The sequence below is a fragment of the Panthera pardus genome, unplaced genomic scaffold (genome assembly GCF_024362965.1).
Source record: "Panthera pardus isolate Hobbes unplaced genomic scaffold, ASM2436296v1 HiC_scaffold_27, whole genome shotgun sequence".
Lineage (NCBI taxonomy): Eukaryota > Metazoa > Chordata > Mammalia > Carnivora > Felidae > Panthera > Panthera pardus.
Genome location: NW_026526843.1, coordinates 53,973,392 through 53,997,200, shown reverse-complemented (window position 1 = coordinate 53,997,200; position 23,809 = coordinate 53,973,392). Strand labels below are relative to the sequence as shown.

The 23,809-nt window shown below is 37.9% G+C and overlaps 1 protein-coding gene across 1 annotated transcript in view; it reads left to right on the top strand.

Moving 5' to 3' along the window:
* The window catches only part of DACH2 (dachshund family transcription factor 2), a 749,278-nt gene that overhangs the window by 522,002 nt on the left and 203,467 nt on the right, over positions 1-23,809 (top strand). The gene's annotated exons all lie outside the window — the stretch shown is intronic.

Genomic DNA, 23,809 nt, shown 5'->3' with positions numbered 1-23,809 from the left:
TTTGAGTTATCCAGGTAGACTATTCTGTTGTCTTCAAAGAGTGAAAGTTTGACTTCTTTCTTACTTATTTGGTTTCCTTTTATTTCTTTTGTTGTCTGGATGCTGAGGTTAGGACTTCCAGTACTCTGTTGAACAACAGTGGTGAGAGTGGGCATCCCTGTCTTCTTCCTGACCTTAGGGGAAAAGCTACACTTTTCCCCAGTGAAGGTGATATTAGTTGTGTGTCTTTCATATATGGCCTTTATGATGTTGAGGTATGTTCCTTCTATCCCTAATTTATTTTGGGTTTTTATTGGGAAATAATATTGTATTTTGTCAAATGAAATTTCTGCATCTACTGAGAGAATTATATGGTTCTTATGCTTTCGTGTATTAATGTGGTGTATCACATTGATTTGTTTTCACATATTGAACCAGCCCTGCATCCCAGGAATAAATCCCACTTGAACTTAGAGAATAATTCTTTTGGTATACTGTTGAATTCAATTTGCTTATATCTTGTTGAGAATTTCTGCATCCAGATTCATCAGGGATATTGGCCTATATTTCCTTTTTACCCTGTGCTTTGCCTGGATTTGGAATCAAGGTAATGCTCTTTTCATAGAATGAATTTGGAGTCTTCCCTTCCATTTCTATTTTTGGAACAGTTTGAGAACAGTATCTGGTGGAATTCCTCTAGGAGCCCATATGGCCAAGAATTCTTGTTTGTTGGGAGATTTTTGATAACTCATTCCATTTTTTTTTTTTTTTTTTGGCTGGTTATGGGTCGGTTCAAATTTTGTATTTCTTCCTATTTCAGTTTGGGTAGTGTTTGAGTTTCTAGGAATTTGTCCATTTCTTCTGGATTGCCCAATCTGTTGGCATATAATTTTTATAGTATTCTCTTAAATTGTTTGTACTTAGGATTTATGGTGATTTTTCCTCTTTCATTTGTGATTTTATCTATTCGGGTTCTTTATCTTTTCTTTTTGTTAAGTCCAGCTGAGGGTTTATCATTTGTTAATTCTTTCAAAGAACCAACTCTTAGTTTCATTTATCTGTTCTACTGGTTTTTTGTTTGTTTCTTTCAATATCATTTATTTCTGCTCTAATCTTTATTTCCTTTCTTAGACTACTTTAGTCATTAATTGCCTCTCCTTTTCTAGCTCCTTTAAGTATAAGGTTATGCTGTGTATTTGGACCTTTCTTGCTTCTTGAGAAAGGCCTGAACTGTAATTTACTTTCCTCTTAGGACTGATTTTTTGGGATTCCTAAGTTTTTGAAATGTTGTATTTTCATTTTTATTTGCTTCCATGCATTTTTTATTTCTTCTTTAATATCTTGGCTAACCCATTCATTCTTTAGCAATATGTTTTTAACTTCCATGCATTTGGAGGCTTTTCAAATATTTTCTTCTGCTTGATTTCTAGTTTCATAGCATTGTGATTTGAAGATATGTGTGGTATTACCTCAATATTTTTGTACCTGTTGAGGGCTTATTTTTGACCCAGTATGTGATCTATTCTGGAGAATGTTCCATGTGCACTCTAGAGGAATATGTATTCTGTTGCTTTAGGATGAGATGTTCAGAATATATCTGTTAAGTCCATCTGGCCCAGTTTGTCATTCAAAGCCATTGTTTCCTTGTGGACTTCCTAATTAGATGATGTGTCCATTGTTGTAAGTGGAAAATTAAAGTCCCTCACTATTATGGTATTATTATCAATGAGTTCTTCATGTTTGGTATTAGTTGATTTATATATTTGGGTGCTTAAAATTTGGGATATAAGTATTGACAATTATTAGATCTTCTTGATGTATATCCCTTTAATTATGATATAGCACCCTTCTTCATCTCTTGTTACATGCTTTGTTCTAAAATTTACTAAGTCTGATATATGTATGGCTACTCCAGCTTTCTTTTGACACCCATTAGCGTGACAGATGGTTCTCGATCCCCTTACTTTCAATCTGCAGGTGTATTTAGGTCTAAAATGAGTCTCTTCTATGCAGCATATACATGTATCTCATATTTTTATCAATTCTGCTACCTTATGTCTCTCGATTGGAGCATTTACTCCATTTACATTAAGAGTGATTATTGAAAGATATTAATTTAGTGTCATTCTGTTACCTGTAGAGTTTTTGTTTCTGGTGATGTTTTGTGGTCCTTTGTAGTCTTTGTTGCTTTGGACTTCTTTGTTTTTCTCCTCTCAGATTGTCACCCCATGAAATTTCTTTAAATCTGGTTTAGTGGTCACAAATTGCTTTAGATTTTGATTGTCTAGGAAACTCTTTTTCTCTCCTATTCTGAATAACAGTCTTGCTAGATAAAGAATTCATGGCTGCATAATTTTTCCATCCAGCATATTGAATATTTCTTTCTACACACTTCCGGCCTGCCACATTTCAGTGGATAGGTCTGCTGCTATCCTTAAGTGTCTACCCTTTTAAGTTAAGAATCTTTTGTACCTAGCTGCTTTCAGATTTCTCTATCTTTGTATTTTGCCAGTTTCATTATGATATGTCATAATGTTGACCTGTTTTTGTTGATTTTGAAGGGAGTTTTCTGTGCCTTTTGGACTTGAATGCCTGTTTTCTTCCCCAGATTAGGGAAGTTATAGGTATAATTTGTTCAAATAAACCTTCTACTCCTTTTTCTCTCTCTCTTCTTCTTCTTCTGGAACTCCTACGATACGGATATTATTTCATTTCATGGATTCAAATAAGTCTCTTATTCTCCCCTCATGATCTAATTGTTTCTGTTCACTCTTGTCAGTTTCATCATTTTCTATAATATTATCGTCTATATCACCTTTTCTCTCCTCTGCTTCTTCAGTGTTCATGGTGACTGTATGCAGTCAGTTTTGCATCTCAGTTATACCATTTTTTTTATTTCATTCTAACTAGTGTTTAGGTCTTTTATCTCTACATAAAAGGTTTCTCTGGTGTCTTCTATGCTTTGTCAAGCCCAGCTACTAGTCTTATGACTGTTGTTCTAAATTCATGTTCAGATATATTGCTTATATCTGTTTTATGAAAGTCAATGGCTATGATTTCTTCTTGACCTTTCTTTTGGGGATAATTCCTCTGTCTTGTCATTTTGGCTAAGTATCTGTTTTTTTTAATTTTTTTAATGTTTATTATTTTGGGGAGAGAGAGACAGAGAGAGAGAGAGAGAGAGAGACAGAGAGCAATCAGGGGAGGGACAGAAAGAGAGAGGGAGACACAGAATCCAAAGCAGGCTCCAGGCTCTAAGCTGTCAGCACATACCCCGACTCAGGGCTCAAACCCAGAGATTGCAAGATCATGACCTGAAACAAAGTTGGCTGCCCAACTGACTGAGCCACTCAGGAGCTCTAGTTAAGTATCTGTTTTTGTGTGTATTGGAAGCTTGTTGTGTTTCCTGTACCTGAGAGTACTGCTATATTAAAAATGGGTCATACACTGTCGAGAGCCTGGCACTTCAGGAAGTGTTTCTTGTGTGTGGAATGTGCACTCTGCTGTTGTGTTTTGGCTGCTGTTTCCCACTGGTCAGTCCTGTGCTGACCTCCTCTTTGCTTGCACTGGGGAGTGTTTGGACCTTTAACTGGGTGTGCTTTCATTTGTTTGTTAAATAAGTCTGCATTCCCACCAACAGTGCAAGAGGGTTCCCTTTTCTCCACATCCTCAAAAATTAAAAATAGATCTACCCTATGACCCAGCAGTAGCACTGCTAGGAATTTACCCAAGGGATATAGAAGCGCTGATGCATAGGGACACTTTTACCCCAATGTGTATAGAAGCACTTTCAACAATAGCCAAATTATGGAAAGAGCCTAAATGCCCATCAACTGATGAATAGATAAAGACATTATGGTTTATATATACACTGGAATACTACTTGGCAATGGGAAAGAATGTAATCTGGCCTTTTGTAGCAACGTGGATGGAACTGGAGAGTGTTATGCAAGTTACATAACCCATCCAGAGAAAGACAAATACCATATGTTTTAACTTTTATGCGGATTGTGAGAAACTTTACAGAAGACCATGGGGGAGGGGAAGGGAAAGAAAAAGTTAGAGAGGGAGGGAGCCAAACCATAAGAAACCCTTAAAAACTGAGAATAAACTGAGGGTTGATGGGGGGTGTGAGGGAGGGGAAAGTGGGTGATGGGCATTGAGGAGAGCACCTATTGGGATGAGCACTGGGTGTTGTATGGAAACCAATTTGACAATAAATTTCATGGTAAAAAATATAAATAATTAAATAAATAAATCAGTCAGTCTTGGGAAAAGGAAAAAAAAAAACTTGATCCCCAAAAAGAGGAAAGGAAAGGGAACAAAAAGAATCAAACAGAAAATTTAAAAACAATATGGCTGATCCCAAAACAAAAAGAAAAAGAAGGTAAAAAAAGAAGAAAAAAGAAAGAAAAAAAAAAGAAGGCTGATTCCCCCCAAAAGAGGAAAGGAAATGAAAAAAGCAAAAAAGTAACTATGAGCTTGATTCCAAAAGAAAAAAAAAAGAAGAAAGAAAAGAAAAAATAAAAATAAATTAAGTCTGGTCCTGTTACTACCAGAACTGTAGTTATCGTTTTCAATCACTTGATTTTCAATATGCTTGGTGCATGCAAGGTGCTGCTATGCTGGTCTTTTGGAGGAGATGCCCAATTCATTGATGCAATCAGGCTTGCCCCAGAAACTAAGCACTTGCTAGGGGGATGGGGTTTGGTGTAAGTGTGTTCTACCCACACTGGGGATATTTGTGTTGCTCCCTGATGTCCCACACTGTTGATGTTGGGAGGAAATGGCACCACCCTGGTCTCTCATCCCCTGACAGTGGCCTCATACCCACTGCTGTTTAGGCAGCCCTCTCAAAATAGTGAGGGCAGTCAGCTCACCCTGCACCACAACTGTCCTGTATTACTTTTTATTTTTATTTTTTGGCATGTGTCTGTGATTCAAAACTGGTAGTGTTTAAGGACCTGTCATCCTGGGACCCAACCCTCTCCTCTGGAGTAGAGCCTTTCCACACTGTCTGAAGTGCTTTATCACTGAAAACCGGTCCCACACCTGCTCAGTGTGCAAAATTTGTGGTGTAGCGCCATTAAAAGCAGCAAATTTTATATTCTCTCTTGGTGCACCTGTTTCCCTTGTCAATGAAAGGCATTTTGCTGGCAACTACAGGGTTTTTGCCATCGTGGAGGCAGTATACCCTCTTCCAAAAGTACTCCAGGAAGGGAATGTTCCCTCCCATTGCTCCCCAGAGATCTCCACACCATGATAAGCACTCTGGGGCCAGTTCCCGCCTCTCCAGGGGCAAGTGCCACATCTCTGAAGCAGAGAAAGTCACACACTTCCAAAACCTCAGAGTTTGAGCTCCAAAAGCTGTTTACAAAAAATCTATGACAGTCAGTACTTCTCAATCCCCAGTCCATGGTCCAGAGAGGTTTTGCTCTTGTGCAAATCCAATGCCACATTCCTTCAACCCCTCTCTCTTTCTCTCTGTTATTCTCTTCATAGGAAAGGTTTCCTCCTGTCTGTGGCACCACCTTTTTTCTCTCCCTGTATTCACTTCTTTAAACTTCACACCTGCCACACTGTCTCCCTCAACCATGGAGATCCTTCTGATACTCCACAGATTGATTTTCTGGGTATTCCAAATGATCTGATCTCAATAGAGCTGTGTTTGTTGGACTAGGAAAGCTCAGGGTCCCCCTATTCTCCACCATCTTAGTTCCTCCTTCAACAAGTATACTTATTAATGTCAAAATATTCTTCTAGACAAGCATTGTACACCGGAACTGGTTTTTTTTTCAATGATGGAGATGTTCTAAATATGTGTTGACCAATAGTCACTAGTCATGTGTGGCACTTGAAATATGGCAAAACAACTGAGGAACTAGTTAGAGACTACATTACACACTACAGTTCTAGATGTTGTTGCAAACACAAATATAACTATTAATAATGAGTTATTATTTATTGTGGGTTGCATTGTATTAACATTTTTTAATATGAAATTTATTGTCAAATTGGTTTCCATTCAACACCCAGTGCTCATCCCAACAGTAGCCCTCCTCAATGCCCATCACCCACTTTCCCCTCCCTCACACCCCCCCATCAACCCTCAGTTTATTCTCGGTTTTTAAGAGTCTCTTATGGTTTGGCTTCCTCCCTCTCTAACTTGTTTTTTCTTCCCCTCCCCCATGGTCTTCTATTAAGTTTCTCAGGATCCACATAAGAGTGAAAACATATCTCATTATGCACATTCATTACAACTTCCTTATTTTATTGTTTATGGTGGAAGAAACCATGGTTGAAGTAAAATAACCTTTCCACAGTCACACACTTATTGAATACCAAAAGTTGGCTTTATACCTAGTTATGTATTGAGAGCCGATTTTGGAGCCTGCACTATACATTTTTTTAAAGTCAGGATTATTGAACTATAGTTTACATATATAATTACATATATAATTCACCATTTAGAGTATACAGTCCTATACATTTTGACATGTATACAGTCACCAAAATGAACACATGGAAAATTCCATCACTCGGGGCGCCTGTGTGGCTCAGTCCTTTGAGTGTCTGATTTCAGCTCAGGCCATGATCTCACGGCTTGTGAGTTGGAGCCTTGCGTCAGGCTCTGTGCTGAGTGCTCAAAGCCTGGAGCCTACTTCAGATTCTGTGTCTTCCTCTCTCTCTGCTGCTCCCCTGCTCACACTTTGTCTCTCTCTCCTTCAAAGATAAACATTTTAAAAAAATTAAAAAAAGAAAATTTCCATCACTCAAGTTTATTTTGCCCCTTTGTGAATAATCCCTTGACACACTCTAAGGAATTACTACTCTGTTCTTCTGTACCTATAGTTTTGCCTATTCAAAATGTTCTATAAAGTGAAATATGTGTTATATGTAGCTTATTTGAGTGCAGTTTCTTTACATTCATCAGTGTTGTTTCCTTTATCAGTAGTTGGTTATTTTTTTTAAATTGCTGTGTAGTTTTCCATTTTATAGGTATCAAACTTTTATCTACTCACAAACTGAAGGTTATCTGTTTTGTTTTTAGTTTTTGTAAACTATGCATACATTTTCTATAAACACCTTTGTACAAGTTTTTGCATGATTACCCTGCACATATCAGAGAAACGCCCATTAGTAAGGTTCTGAGTTAAATGATAATTCATATTTAATGTTTTTACATCTAATATATTATATTTGTATCTTGGTTTTCCACAAGCCAAACTAACCTCTTCTTATATAATATTTTGTTCTTTATTTTTTTTCTTTTAATTTTTCAGGTACGTGTTTTCTTCTTTTTTTTTTATTTTTTATTTACTTGTTTTATTTATTTATTTTTTTAAATTTTCTTCCAAATTAGCATATAGTGCAACAATGATTTCAGGAGTAGATTCCTTAGTGCCCCTGACCCATTTAGCCCATCCCCCCTCCCACAACCCTCCAGTAACCCTCAGTTTGTTCTCGATATTTATGAGTCTCTTCTGTTTTGTCCCTCTCCCTGTTTTTATATTATTTTGTTTCCCTTGCCTTATGGTCATCTGTTTTATCTCTTAAAGTCCTGATATGAGTGAAGTCATAAGATTTTTGTCTTTCTCTGACTAATTTCACTTAGCATAATACCCTCCAGTTCTCTCCACGTAGTTGCAAATGGCAAGCTTTCATTCTTTTTGATTGCCGGGTAATGCTCCATTGTATATATACATATATATACCACATCTTCTTTATCCATTCATCCATCGATGGACATTTGGGCTCTTTCCATACTTTGGCTATTGTTGATAGTGCTGCTATAAACATGGAGGTGAATGTGTCCCTTTGAAACACCACAACTGTATCCCTTGGATAAATGCCTAGTAGTGCAATCGCTGGGTCATAGGTTAGACTCAAAAAACTTTTACTTTTTGAGGAAACTCAATACTGTTTTCCAGAGTGGCTGCACCAGCTTGCATTCCCACCAACATTGCAAAAGAGATCCTCTTTCTCCACATCCTTGCCAATATCTATTGTTGTCTGAGTTGCTACTCTTAGCCATTTTGAACAAGTGTAAGGTGGTATCTCAGTGTGGTTTTGATTTGTATTTCCTTGATGATGAGTGAAGTTGAGCATTTTATTTATTTATTTATTTATTTATTTATTTATTTATGGATGAAATTTATTGTCAAATTGGTTGCCATACAACAGCCAGTGCTCATCCCAAAAAATGCCCTCTTCAATACCCATCACCCACCCTCCCCTCCCTCCCACACCCCATCAACCCTCAGTTTGTTCTCAGTTTTTAAGAGTCTTTTATGCTTTCACTCTCTCTCACTCTAACCTTTTTTTTTTTTCCCCTTCCACTCCCCTATGGTCTTCTGTTAAGTTTCTCAGGATCCACATAAGAGTGAAAACATATGGTATCTGTCTTTCTCTCTATGGCTTATTTCACTTAGCATCACACTCTCCAGTTCCATCCACGTTGCTACAAAGGGCCATGTTTCATTCTTTCTCATTGCCACGTAGTACTCCATTGTGTATATAAACCACAATTTCTTTATCCATTCATCAGTTGATGGACATTTAGGCTCTTTCCATAATTTGATTATTGTTGAGAGTGCTGCTATAAACATTGGGGTACAAGTGCCCCTATGCATCAGTACTCCTGTATCCCTTGGGTAAATTCCTAGCAGTGCTACTGCTGGGTCATAAGGTAGGTCTACTTTTAATTTTTTGAGGAACCTCCACACTGTTTTCCAGAGCGGCTGCACCAGTTTGCATTCCCACCAACAGTGCAAGAGGGTTCCCGTTTCTCCACATCCTCGCCAGCATGTATAGTCTCCTGATTTGTTCATTTTGGCCCCTCTGGTGTGAGGTGATATCTGAGTGTGGTTTTGATTTGTATTTCCCTGATGAGGAGCGACATTGAGCATCTTTTCATTTGCCTATTGGCCATCTGGATGTCTTCTTTAGAGAAGTGTCTATTCATGTTTTCGGCCCATTTCTTCACTGGATTAATTGGTTTTTGCGTGTGGGGTTGGTGAGCTCTTTATAGATTTTGGATACTAGCGCTTTGTCCGATATGTCATTTGCAAATATCTTTTCCCATTCCGTTGGTTGCCTTTTAGTTTTGTTGATTGTTTCCTTTGCTGCGCAGAAGCTTTTTATCTTCATGAGGTCCCAGTAGTTCATTTTTCCTTTTAATTCCCTTGCCTTTGGGGATGTGTCAAGTAAGAAATTGGTACGTCTGAGGTCAGAGAGGTCTTTTCCTGCTTTCTCCTCTAGGGTTTTGATGGTTTCCTGTCTCCCATTCAGGTCCTTTACCCATTTTGAATTTATTTTTGTGAATGGTGTGAGAAAGTGGTCTAGTTTCAATCTTCTGCATGTTGCTGTCCAGTTGTCCCAGCACCATTTGTTAAAGAGACTGTCTTTTTTCCATTGGATGTTCTTTCCTGCTTTGTCAAAGATGAGTTGGCCATACGTTTGTGGGTCTAGTTCTGGGGTTTCTATTCTATTCCATTGGTCTATGTGTCTGTTTTTGTGCCAATACCGTGCTGTCTTGATGATTACAGCTTTGTAGTAGAGGCTAAAGTCTGGGGTTGTGATACCTCCTGCTTTGGTCTTCTTCTTCAAAATTAGTTTGGCTCTTCAGGGCCTTTTGTGGTTCCATATGAATTTTAGGATTGCTTGTTCTAGTTTCGAGAAGAATGCTGGTGCAGTTTTGATTGGGATTGCATTGAATGTGTAGATAGCTTTGGGTAGTATTGACATTTTGACAATATTCATTCTTTCAACCCATGAGCATGGGATGTTTTTCCATTTCTTTATATCTTCTTCAACTTCCTGCACAAGCTTTGTTATAGGTTTCAGCATACAGACCTTTTACATCTTTGGTTAGAGTTATTCCTAGGTATTTTATGCGTCTTGGTGCAATTTTGAATGGGATCAGTTTCTTTATTTGTCTTTCTGTTGCTTCATTATTAGTGTATAAGAATGCAACTTATTTCTGTACATTGATTTTGTATCCTGCAATATTGCTGAATTCATGTGTCAGTTCTAGCAGACTTTTGGTGGAGTCTATCAGATTTTCCATGTATAATGTCATGTCATCTGCAAAAAGTTAAAGCTTGACTTCATCTTTGCAATTTTGATGCCTTTGATTTCCTTTTGTTGTCTGATTGCTGATGCTAGAACTTCCAACACTATGTTAAACAACAGCGGTGAGAGTGGACATCCCTGTCGTGTTCCTGATCTCAGGGAAAAAGCTCTCAGTTTTTCCCCATTGAGGATGATGTTAGCTGTGGGCTTTTCATAAGTGTCTTTTATGATGTTTAAGTGTGTTCCTTCTATCCCGACTTTCTCGAGGGTTTTTATTAATAAAGTTTGCTGAATTGGTCAAATGCTTTTTCTGCATCGATTGACAGGATCATATCGTTCTTATCTTTTCTTTGATTAATGTGATGTATCACGTTGATTGATTTGTGAATGTTGAACCATCCCTGCAGCCCAGGAATTAATTCCATTTGATCATGGTGAATAATTCTTTTTATAAGCTGTTGAATTCGATTTGCTAGTATCTTATTGAGAATTTTTGCATTCATGTTCATCAGGGATATTGGCTTGTAGTTCTCTTTTTTTACTGGATCTCTGTGTGCTTTAGGCATAGTAGTAATGCTGGCTTCATAGATTGAGTCTGGAAGTTTTCCTTCCCTTTCTATTTTTTGGAATAGCTTGAGAAGGATAGGCATTATCTCCGCTTTAAACGTCTGGAAAAACTCCCCTGGGAAGCCATCTGGTCCTGGACTCATTTCTTGGGAGATTTTTGATGACTGATTCAATTTCTTTGCCTGTTATGGGTCTGTTCAAGGTTTCTATTTCCTCCTGATTGAGTTTGGGAAGTGTGTGGGTGTTTAGGAATTTGTCCATTTCTTCCTGGTTGTCCAGTTTGTTGGCATATAATTTTTCATAGTATTCCCTGATAATTGCTTGTATTTCTGATGGATTGGTTGTCCTAATTCTATTTTCATTCATGATTTTATCTATTTGGGTCATCTCCCTTTTCTTTTTGAGAAGCCTGGCTAGAGGCTTATCAATTTTGTTTATTTTTTCAAAAAAACAACTGTTGTTTTCATTGAACTGCTCTGTAGGTTTTTTTTTTTCGATTCTATATTGTTTATTTCTGCTCTGATCTTATTTCTCTTCTGCTGGGTTTGGGGTGTCTTTGCTGCTCTACTTCTATTTCCTTTAGGTGTGCTGTTAGATTTTATATTGGGTATTTTTCTTGTTTCTTGTGATAGGCCTGCATTGCAATGTATTTTCCTCTAAGGACTGCCTTCGCTGCATCCCAAAGCTTTTGGATTGTTGTATTTTCATTTTCGTTTGTTTCCATATATATTTTTTTTTAATTTCTTCCCTAATTGCCTGGTTTACCCATTCATTCTTTAGTAGGGTTTTTTTTAACCTCCATGCTTTTGGAGGTTTTCCAGACTTTTTCCTGTGGTTGATTTCAAGCGTCATAGCATTGTGGTCTGAAAGTGTGCATGGTATGTTCTCAATTCTTGTATACTTATAAAGGGATGTTTTGTGACCCAGTATGTGATCTATCTTGGAGAATGTTCCATGTGCACTCGAGAAGAAAGTGTATTCTGTTGCTTTGGGATGCAGAGTTCTAAATATATCTGTCAAGTCCATCTGATCCAATGTATCATTCAGGGCCCTTGTTTCTTTATTGACCGTGTGTCTAGATGATCTATCCATTTCTGTAAGTGGAGTGTTAAAGTCCCCTGCAATTGCCACATTCTTATCAATAAGGTTGCTTATGTTTGTGAGTAATTATTTTATATATTTGGGGGCTCCCGTGTTTGGCACATAGATATTTATAATTGTTAGCTCTTCCTGATGGATAGACCCTGTAAATTATTATATAATGCCCTTCTTCATCCTTGTTACAGCCTTTAATTTAAAGTCCTGTTTGTCTGATGTAAGTATGGCTACTCCAGCTCTCTTGACTTTCAGTAGCATGATAAGTAGTTCTCCATTCCCTCACTTTCAATCTGAAGTTGTCCTCAGGTCTAAAATGAGTCTCTTATAGACAGCAAATAGATGGGTCTTGTTTTTTTATCCATTCTGATACCCTATGTCTTTTGGTTGCCACATTTAGTCCATTTACATTCAGTGTTGTTATAGAAAGATATGGGTAGAGTATTGTGATGTCTGTAGCTTTCATGCTTGTAGCTATGTCTCTGGTACTTTGTCTCACAGGAACCCCCTTAGGATCTCTTGTAGGGCTGGTTTCGTGGTGACAAATTCCTTCAGTTTTTGTTTGTTTGGGAAGACCTTTATCTCTCCTTCTATTCTAAATGACAGATTTTCTGGATAAAGGATTCTCAGCTGCATATTTTTTTCTGTTTATCACATGGAAGATTTCCGCCATTCCTTTCTGGCCTGACAAGTTTCAGTAGAGAGATCCGTCACAGGTCTGATTGGTCTCCCTTTATATGTTAGAGCATGTTTATCCCTAGCTGCTTTCAGAATTTTCTCTTTATCCTTGTATTTTGCCAGTTTCATTATGATATGTCATGCAGAAGATTGATTCAAGTTATGTCTGAAGGGAGTTTTCTGTGCATCTTGGATTTCAGTGCCTTTTTCCTTCCCCAGATCAGGGAAGTTCTCAGCTACTATTTCTTCAAGTACACCTTCAGCACCTTTCCCTCTCTCTTCCTCCTCTGGAATACCAGTTATGCATAGATTATTTCTCTTTATTGCATCACCAAATCTCTAATTTTCTCCTCATACTCCCGGATTTTTTTTTTTATCTCTCTTTTTCTCAGCTTCTTCTTTTCCCATAATTTTATCTTCTAGTTCACCTATTCTCTCCTCTGTCTCTTCAATCTGAGCTGTGGTCGTCTTCATTTTATTTTGCAGCTCATTAATAGCATTTTTAGTTCCTCCTGGCTGTTCCTTAGTCACTTGATCTCTGTAGCAACAGATTCTCTGCTGTCCTTCAGACTGTTTTCAAGCCCAGCGGTTAATTTCATGTATATTATCCTAAATTCACTTTCTGTTATATTATTTAAATCGTTTTTGATCAGTTCGTTAGCTGTTGCTATTTCCTGGAGATTCTTTTGCGGAGAATTCTTCTATTTCATCATTTTTGATAGTCCCTGGAGTGGTGTGGAACTTCAGGGCACTTCCCCTGTGCTGTCTTGAATAACTTGCGTTGGTGGGCGGGGCCACAGTCAGACCTGATGTCTGCCCCCAGTCCATCGCTGGGACCACATTCAGACTGGTGTGTACCTTCTTTTCCCCTCTTCTAGGGGCGGGATTCACTGTGGGGTGGCGTGGCCCATCTGGGCTACTTGCACACTGCCAGGCTTGTGGTGCTGGATATCTGGAGTATTAGCTGGGGTGGATTGGGAAGGTGCACAGGGGCGGGAGGGGCAGGCTCAGCTCACTTATCCTTAGGTGATCCACTTTAGGAGGGGCCCTGTGGCACTGGAGGGAGTCAGACCTGCTGCAGGAGGTACAGATCCGCAGAAGCACAGCATTGGATGTTTGTGTGGTGGAATCAAGTTCCCTGACAGAAACTGGTTCCCTTTGTGATTTTGGCTGGGTGACGGGCGAGGGAGATGGTGCTGGTGAGCGCCTTTGTTCCCCACTAAGCTGAGCTCTGTCGTCCATCCGGGGCTCAAAAACTCTCCCTCCCATTGTCCTCCAGCCCTCCCACTCTCCGAGCAGAGCTGTTATCTTATAACCTTCCAGATGTTAAGTACCGCTTGCTGTCAGAACACACTGCATCCGGCCCCTCTGCTTTTGCAAGCCAGACTCGGGGGCTCTGCTTTGCCAGTGGTCTGCCCCTCTGCCCTGGCTCCCTCTCACCACTCCATGTAGCGAGCACCGCCTCTCTGCCTTCCTACCCTCCTCCGTTGGCCTCTTGTCTATGCTTGGCTCCAGAGAATCCATTCTGCTAGTCTTCTGGCGGTTTTCTGGGTTATTTAGCTAGGTGTGGGTGGAATCTAAGTGATCAGCAGGACGCGGTGAGCCCAGGGTCCTCCTAAACTGCCATTTTCCCCTCAGAAATCCTGATATTGAGCATTTTATTACGTATCTGTTGGCTATCTGAATGTCTTCTTTGGAGAAGTGTCTATTCATGTCTTTGGCCATTTCTTCCCTGGATTATTTGTTTTTTGGGTGTTGGGTTTCATAATTTCTTTATAGATTTTGGATACTAACCCTTTATCTGATTTGTCATTTGCAAATATCTTCTCCCATTCCGTCGGTTGCCTTTTAGTTTTGCTGATGGTTTCCTTCACTGTGTGGAAGATTTTTATTTTGATGAGGTCCCAGTAGTTCATTTTTGCTTTTGTTTCCCTTGCCTTGGAGACGTGTTGACTAAGAAGTTGCTGTGGCGAAGGGCAAAGAGTTTTTTTCCTGCTTTCTCCCTCAGGATTTTGATGTCTTCCTGCCTTACATTTAGGTCTTTCATCCATTTTGAGTTTATTTTTGTGTATGGTGTAAGAAAGTGGTCCAGGTTCATTCTTCTGCATGTCGCTGTCCAGGTTTCCCAGCACCATGTGCTGAACATACTGTCTTCATTCTGTTGGATATTCTTTCATGCTTTGTCAAAGATTACCTGGCCATATGTTTTTGGGTCCATTTTTGGGTTCTCTATTCTGTTCCATTGATCTGCGTGTCTGTTCTTGTGCCAGTACCACACTGCCTTGATGATTACAGCTTTGTAGTATATCTTGAAGCCTGGGATTGTGATGCTTCCTGCTTTGGTTTTCTTTTTCTAGATTGCTTTGGCTATTCGGGGTATTTTCTGGTTCCATACAAATTTTAGGATTATTTGTTCTAGCTCTGTGAAGAATACTGGTGTTATTTTAATAGGGATTGCACAGAATATGTAGATTGCTTTGGGTAGTATTGTCATTTTAACAATATTTGTTCTTCCTATCCAGGAGCATGCAATCTTTTTCCTTTATTTTCGTGTCTTCTTCAATTTCTTTCATAAGCATTCTATAGTTTTCAGTGTATAGATTTTTCACCTCTTTGGTTAGATTTATTCCTAGGTATTTTATGGTTTTTTGTACAACTGTAAATGGGATCGATTCCTTGATTTCTCTTTCTGTCACTCCATTGTTGGTGTATAGGAGTGCAACTGATTTCTGTGCATTGATTTTATATCCTGCAACTTTGCTGAATTCATGAATCAATTCTAGCAGTTTTTTGGTGGAATCTGGGTTTTTCCATATAGAGTATCATGTCATCTGCGAAGAGTGCAAGTTTGACCTCCTCCTGGCTGATTTGGATGCCTTTATTTCTTTGTGTTGTCTGATTGCAGAGGCTAAGACTTCCAATACTATGATAAGTAACAGTGGCAAGAGTGGACATCCCTGTCTCGTTCCTGACCTGAGCAGGAATGCTCTCAGTTTTTCCCCATTGAGGATATTAGTGTTGGGTCATTCATATATGGCTTTTACGATCTCGAGGTATGCTTCTTCTTCCAACCTTATCTTCTTGAGGGTTATTATCAAGAAAGGATGCTGTATTTTGTCAAATGCTTTCTCTGCATCTATTGAGAGGATCATATGGTTTGCATTCTTTTTTTTTCTATTGATGTGATGAATCACACTAATTATTTTGTGGGTATTGAACGAGCCCTGCATCCCAGGTATAAATCCCACTTGGTCGTGGTGAATAATTTTTTTAATGTATTGTTGGAGCCGGTTGGCTAATATCTTGTTGAGGATTTTTTGCATCCATGTTCCCTATTCACCAGGGAAACTGGTGTATAGTTATCCTTTTTAATGGGGTCTCTGTCTGGTTTTGCAATCAAGGTAATGCTGGCTTCATAGAAAGAGTTTGGAAGTTTTCCTTCCATTTCTATTTTTTTGAAACACCTTCAAGAGAATAGGTGTTAAAATTAAACACACACACACACACACACACACACACACAAAATCTAATAAATGATGCTTTATCCTAGATGTGTTTTGGTCTGGGTGTCAAAAGTGCTTTGACAGAGTAGAGAAAAAAAGAGGGGAAAAAAAGGAAATCATTTGAGAATTTGAAAAAAATAAGTACAGTGAAGTAGACTATCATGAGATGATGGGAGTAAAATTGAATTTGAAAAAAATTACACAAAATCAAAAAATATTGTAAAAAAATTAAAGAAAAATATTTTTAATAAAACTTTAATAAATGAATTTTTTCTCTTTCTGTATTCAAGAAACTGAAAAGAAACTTAAAGGAGAAAAAAGAGAAAAGAAAAAAAAAGAAATCGTTTGAAAATTTGAAAAAAAAGTGAATACACTGTATTAGACTAAAATAAAAACATGTAAGTAAAATAGAATTTGAAAAAAGTGTACATGCAAGCAAAAAGTATGTTAAAAAGTTAAAAAAATATTTTCAATAGAAATTGAAAGTAAAAATGAAGTTTTTCTCTTTGTGTATTCAAGAAAAGAAGTAAAAAAGAGAAAAAAAGAGAGAAAATTGAATAGATAGACCTGCTTACAGATTGAAATAGGACTGAAATTACTTTGTTTTCCCCTAGAAGTCAGGCTATGTAGTTCTTTATGGTTCATAAACTAAGCAGGCGGTGAGACTTGTGTTCTTGAAGAGTCAGGTTGGCCCAGTTGTGACAGGGCTCAGTATAAGGGCTCCATTCTCCATTAGATGGCACTGCTAGCCTACTGGGGTGGAATGTTGTGGCACTTGCAGGTGCTTATGCACATGCGCAGAAACGGTGAAAATGGCATCACCCAGCTACCCAGTCTCTAGTATCATAACTCTCTTCTTTCCGATCACCAATCGTGCACCCCTCGTCTGTATTCAGCTTTTGTCAACTCTGTGCTTCTTCACTGTCCATGACCAAGCCCAAGGCAGTACCTTTCTCCTGCATTTTGTCACAGATGCAGCTGTTTTCCCTGGTCCCTAACTTCTGAAGGATTGTGGCTTTGAGCCATTCTGCCCCTCTGTGGGAGGGTCTCACCAAGCAATGGCCGAATGCTGGCTGCACCCAGGAATGCTTGCAGGACCCTGCTGCTGCTGGTTCCTTGAGACTGTGGCCAGGTGCCAGCTTGCCCCAGAAAAGTTCGCAAGATAGTGTAGCAGTGGCTTTTCAGGGATTATGGAAAATCACAACACACATCTGGCACCAGGCTTCACCCTTAACAACTTTGTTCCAGCACCAGTGAATGTGGCCATTTTCTGGGGTCTGCTGGGACCAGGTGGCTTCAACAGTCTCCACCAAATGTCCTTCCAGCAGTGGAACCGCTTTTCCCCATGTGGCCCAAGAACCTTCTTGACCCCACTCTGTTCCTGGGGATTCACCCTGCCCACCAGAGCACCTCCAGGTATCAAGCTGCCGAGTTGCAGATTTTGCACTCCCCGTTTACAGTCTTAATGTAATTTAAACCCTCTCCTTTCTCCTTTCTCCCTTTTTAGTTTAAATCCCTGTGGCTGTTTCCAGTTTTCCACTTTCTCTCCAGCTGCTTTTGAGGAGGGGTGTTTTTCCTGTATTCTCCCCCCTGACCCCAGTCTCCATCTTCTCTCCACCTGCAAAAGCGGCTCCCTGCCCACTGCCGGCTTCTCTCTCCCCAAGTTCACCTCTCCACGCCATGTACCTGCTGAATTCTGTGGTTCAGGTTGTGCAGATTGTTGTGTTAATCCTCCAGTCAGTTTTCTAGGTGTGTAGGATGGTTTAGTGTTGGTCTGGCTGTGTTTCATGGATGCGAGACACACAAAAATCTTCCATGCTGTTCTGCCATCGTCCATATTTAATTGTATTAGACAATGCCAAACTGTTATCCTAAGTGGTTGTATCATTTTGAATTCCCATGACAATGACCTAAAGTTCCATTTGATTCATATTATGGTCAGAAATTGATATTGTTGGTTTTTTTAAAGAAATTTATTTTAGTCTTTCCAATGTTGTTATCTAATTATTATTGATTTGCATTTTCTGAATGACTATGGATACTGAGCATCTTTTTATGTACTTTTTGCCATATTTATATATTTGGTTAACTGTCTTCTAGAGCTTTTGTCATTTGCTATTGGGTTAATTTTTCTCATTATTCAGTTTATGTATTCTTGATATAATTCCTTCATCAGATATGACATTTTCAAATATTTTATGTAAGTTTTTGAGTTCTCTTTTCATATTTTCACAGGGTTTTTATAAGAACCAATGTTTTAAATTTTGATGAAGCCCAACTTATCAATTTTTTTTAATTAAATGATTTTTTTTCATTTTATCTAAGAAATATTTGCTTTATCCAAGGTCACATTATTTTATGCTATATGTTCTTCTAAAATATTTTATGTTTTGGGGGCACCTGGGTGGCTCAGTTCGTTAATTGCCTGACTTCGGCCCAGGTCATGATCTCACGGCTTGTGAGTTTGAGCCCCACATTGGACTCTTTGATGACAGCTTGGAGCCTAAAGTCTGCTTCAGATTCTGTCTCCCTCTCTCTCTGCTCATCCCTCAGTGACACTATGTCTCTCTCTCAAAAATAAACATTAAAAGAATTCTTAAAAATTGTTATAGTTTTGTGTTTTACTATAGGTCTAGTATACAGTTGATCCTTGAACAATGTGGGGATTAAGGACACTGACCCCCTACACAATCCAAAATCTGTGTATAAATTTTGTCTCCCCCCAAACTTAACTATTAATAGCATACTGTTGACCAGAAGCCTTACCAAGTAAACAGTTGATTAACACATATTTTGTATATGTATTGTATATTGAATTTTTGTAATAAAGAAAACTAGAGAAAAGAAAATGTTAAGGAAATACACTACTGTACTGTATTTATCTAAATAAATCCTTGTATAAGTAAACATACACAGTTCAAACCCATGTTGGTCAAGGGTCTGCTAACTGTATTATTTGGCTAGGGTGGTTATAACAAAGTACCACAAACTGGTTGGGTTAAACAACAGAAATTAATTTGTTCACAGTTCTGGTGGCTTAAGTCTAAAATCCAGGTGTCAGCACAGTTTACTCCTTTTGATGGTTATGAAGGAATGATTTATTCCATGCCTGCCTTCTTGGCTTATAGACAGCTTTCTATGTATGTCTTTGCACATATTCTTACCTTTATGCATGTCCTTGTGTCCAAATTATTCCGTTTTCGAAGCATACTAGTCATATTGGGTTAAAGCCCACCCTAATTGACCTCATTTAATCTTGATTATATCTATAAAGACCCCATATCCAAATAACTTAATATTTTAAAGTACTGAATATTAGGACTTCAACATATGAATTTGTGGTTGGCACAGTTCAACATATAACACTCCTTCTTCTGCTCCCCTGAATTCATGTCCTTCTCACACGGAAAGTACATTTTCCCTATCCAAATATCCCCAAAGTCTTAACACATTTCAACATCAACTGTAAATCTAATACCTTATCTAAATCCATCTAAATTGGCTGTGGGTGAGATCTGGGAATGACTCATTCTGAGGCAAAATTCCTCTTCAGCTGTTACCCTGTGAAACAAGACAAGTTATTTGCTTCCAAAATAAAATGGTGAGACAGGGTAATGTAAAAGTGAGATATCAGAAGGAATAAAGGGGTCAATGGGTAACAAGCAAATCAGAAACCTAACACGAGAAATTTAAGTAAATTTTAAGTCTTGAGAATAATGTTTTTTGGCTCCATGCTTTGTCTTCTGTGCCCACCAGATGGCAAGCCCACCCCTTTTTCCTGGATAGTGGCCTCACATCCTCAGCCTGTACCTTCTTGGCATGAGGTTGCATTGGCAGTTTCACCAGGCTCTGCATCTGTGACTCTGTCCTCAAAGTCATTCTTCCTTTATTTTGTACCATCTCTGTTTTCTTCAATTGAGGCTGTAATTTTTTTTCATGGTTTAACATTCTCAAAAACTTTGCTATCCTTTCTTGCAATTCATGAAATCCAAGCCATCAAACAAAATGTTCCTCCTCCACATATCTCTCCTATATAACCAAATTTCTATTCATTACTTTTGCTAAGATGGTGCATTGGATCCACAAGTCATAGGCCTATTCTCTTTAGCACACAGCTGTCCAACCATGCAATTGGCTTCATTTCTAGAGATACTCTCTGGTTAGGCTGAGAATTTTCCAGATCTTCAAGTTCTGGTTTCTATTTGCTCAATAATTCCACCTTTAATTTACATTTGTCATCTCTCATTTAACTATAAGTAGCAAGAAAAAACAAGGCTGCACCTTTAGCACTTTTGTTTAGTAATCTCAACTAAATAACCCAAGTTCATTGCTTACAACTTCTTTTCATCCAATAGAATATAATTCAAAGGAGTTCTCTGCTACTCTATAATAAGGATCACATTTCCTCCCATTTCCAATAACATCTTCCTCATTTTCATTTGTGATCTTGCCAGAAACATTTTTAAAACTCATATTTAAAATATTCTGTTTATGGCAAAATATGTACTCTTTAAGATGATAGAATCTTTTTAACTATCCTCTCTTCTTTTTGAACTTTTACCAGAGTAACTTCCAACATTTATACTTCAACCAACAGTCCCTTCACAGCAATCTAGGCTCTTTCTAATATGCGTTGTGAATTTTTTTCAGCCTCTTGTCATAACCTAATTACAAAGCCACTTCTGTATTTTTATATGTTTGTTACAGCAGAGCTCCACATCCAGGTACGAAGGTCTATGTAAATTTGCTATAGCTTCCATAACAAGTACTACAGACTAAGCAGCTTAAACAACCCAGATGTATTATCTTACATTTCTGAAGGCTAGAAATAAGAATCAAGGTTCTGGCATGAAAAGATACCCAAAATTGCTGATAATCAAGGAAATTCAAATGAAAACCACAATAAAATATCATCTTAAGCCTGTCAGAATGACTAAAATCCAAAAACACAAAAAAAGGAGCAAGTGTTGGAGAGGATGTGGTAAAAAAGGAACCCTCATGCAGTATTGATAGGAATGTAAGTTGATACAGTCACTGTGGAAAACAGAATGGAGGTTATTCAAAAAAGTTAAAAATAGAAATACCATATTATTCAAAAATTACACTATTGGGTATTTACCCAAAGAAAATGAAAACACTAACTCAAAAAGATACATGGACCCTCTTTTTTTGTATCAATTTTTAATTTACATTATAGTTAGTTAACATATAGTGTAATACTGGTTTCAGGATTATAAATTAGTGATTCATCACTTGCATATAATACCCAGGGCACATCGCAACTGCCCTCCTAAACCTCAATTACCCATTTAGCCCATCCCCTGCCTACCCCCCCTCCATCAACCACTAGTTTTTTCTCTATAGGTAAGAGTTTCTTATGGTTTTCCTACCTTTTTTATTCCTTTCCCACATGTTTATCTGTTTTGTCTCTTAAATTCCACATATGAGTGAAATCATATGGCATTGGTCTTTCTCTGACTGACTTATTTAGCTTAGCATAATACATTCTAGCTCCATCCATGTGTATGCAAATTTCAAGATTTAATTCTTTTTGGTGGCTGAGTAATATTTCAGTGTGTGTGTGTGTGTGTGTGTGTGTATACACACATGTATATACATACATACACACCACTTCTTCTCTATCCATTCATTGGTTGATGGATATTTAAGCTCTTTCCATAATTTGACTATTGCTGATAATGCTGGTATAAACAATGGTATGCATGTGCCCCTTCAAATCAGTGTGTTTGTATCCTCGAGTAAAAACCTAGTAGTGCAAGCACTGGGTTGTAGGGTAGGTTTATCTTTAACTGTTTTCCACAGGGGCTGCACCACTTTGCATTCCCACCAACAGTGTAAGAGGGTTCTCCTTTCTCTGCATCCATGACAATATATGTGTTTTCCTGTGTTGTTAATTTTAACCATTCTGACAGGTGTGAGATGGTGTTTCATTGTGGTTTTGATTTGTATTTTTCTAATGATGAGTGAGAATAGCATCTTTTCATGTGTCTGTTAGCCATCTGGATATCTTCTTTGGAAAAGTGCCTATTCATGTCTTTTGTCGATTTCTTCACTGGATTTTTTTTGGGGTGTTGAACTTGATAAGTTCTTTGTAGATATTGAATACTAACCCTTTAGCAGATATGTCATTTGAAAATACCTTCTACCATTCTGGAGGTAGCTTTTTAGTTTTGGCGATTGTTTCCTTCCCTGTGTAGAAGCTTTTTTTGATGAAGTTTCAAAAGTTCATTTTTGCTTTTGTTTTCCTTTCCTCCAGCTACATGTCTAGTAAGAAGTTGCTCTGGCCAATGTCAGAGAGGTTGCTGCCTGTGATCTTTTAGGATTTTAATGGTTTCCTGTGTCACATTTAGGTCTTTCATTTATTTTGAATTTATTTTTGTGTATGGTGTAAGGAAGTGGTCCAGTTTTATTCTTCTTCATGTTGCTTTCCAGTTTTCCCAACACCATTTGTTGAAGAGACTTTCTTTTTTCCATTGGGTATTCTTTTCTGCTTTATCAAAGATTAATTGATCATACAGTTGTGGGTTCATTTCTGGGTTTTTTTATTCTGTCCCATTTATCTATGTGTCCATTTTTGCACAAGTACTATACTGCCTTGATGACTAGTGCTTTGTAACATACCTTAAAGTCTGTAATTTTGATGCCTCCAGGTTTGCTTTTATTTTTCAAGATTGCTTTAGATATTTGGGGACTTTTGTAGTTCCATACAAGTTTTATGATTGTTTTAGCTCTGTTCAAAACACTGGTGGTATTTTGATGGGGATTGCATTAAATATGTGGGTTGTTTTGGATAGTATAGACAAATTCAACAGTTATTTTTCTTCTCATCCACGAGCATGGAATGTTTTTCCATTTCTTTGTGTCCTCTTCAATTTCTTTAGTCAGTGTTTTATAGCTTTCAGAATATATGTCTTCAACCTCTTTGGGTGGGTTTATTCCTAAGTATCTTAAGGTTTTTCGTGCAATTGTAAATGAGATTGATTCCTTGATTTCTCTTTATGTTGCTTCCTTGTTGGTGTATAAAATTGCCACAGATTTCTCTACGTTAAATTTGTATCCTGCAAATTTGCTGAATTGTGTACCACCTCTAGCAGTATTTTGGTGGAGTCTTTTTTTTCTTCCCCTCCCCCATGGTCTTCTGTTAAATTTCTCAGGATCCACATATGAGTCAAAACATATGGTATCTGTCTTTCTCTGTATGACTTATTTCACTTAGCATAACACTCTCTAGTTCCATCCACGTTGCTACAAAAGGTCATATTTCATTCTTTCTCATTGCCAAGTAGTATTCCATTGTGTATATAAACCACAATTTCCTTTTCCATTCATCTGATGAATGAATATACTTCAATTTAAAAACAGAACATTTCTTTCATATCCTTCCTTATCCCTGCTGAGTCCAGTAAAAATAAATTCACACAGAATATTTACCTGGGAATGTAGTCTGTTTTCCAGGAATACATGGTAGAAGATAAAATATTACATAGGTCAGTTACTCAACTCTAAACATAGATATTCCAATACAGTGGATGTGGCTTTCTCAAAACATTTTTACAGAAAATTATTTTGTGCCTTCAGGTGGTAGAGTTCTTAAAAGACTGAATCAACAGGCATTTAAATATTTCATCTTCTCTTCCTTATTTTACAAGAATATTTTCAATATCCTGGTTATATTTGATGATCAAACTTCTTTACAAGGACTGACAAAAATTTTCCAATTGAAAGGAATTCACTTTAAATTATCATACACATTTTCATAGAAAATTATAAATCGATATGAAGAGCTGGACTATATGGGAGAAAATGCATGATACGAAGTGTGAGATTTAAAAAGCTAAAACTGTGCAGCCACTATGGAAAGCAATATGGAGGTTCCTCAAAAAATTAAAAAT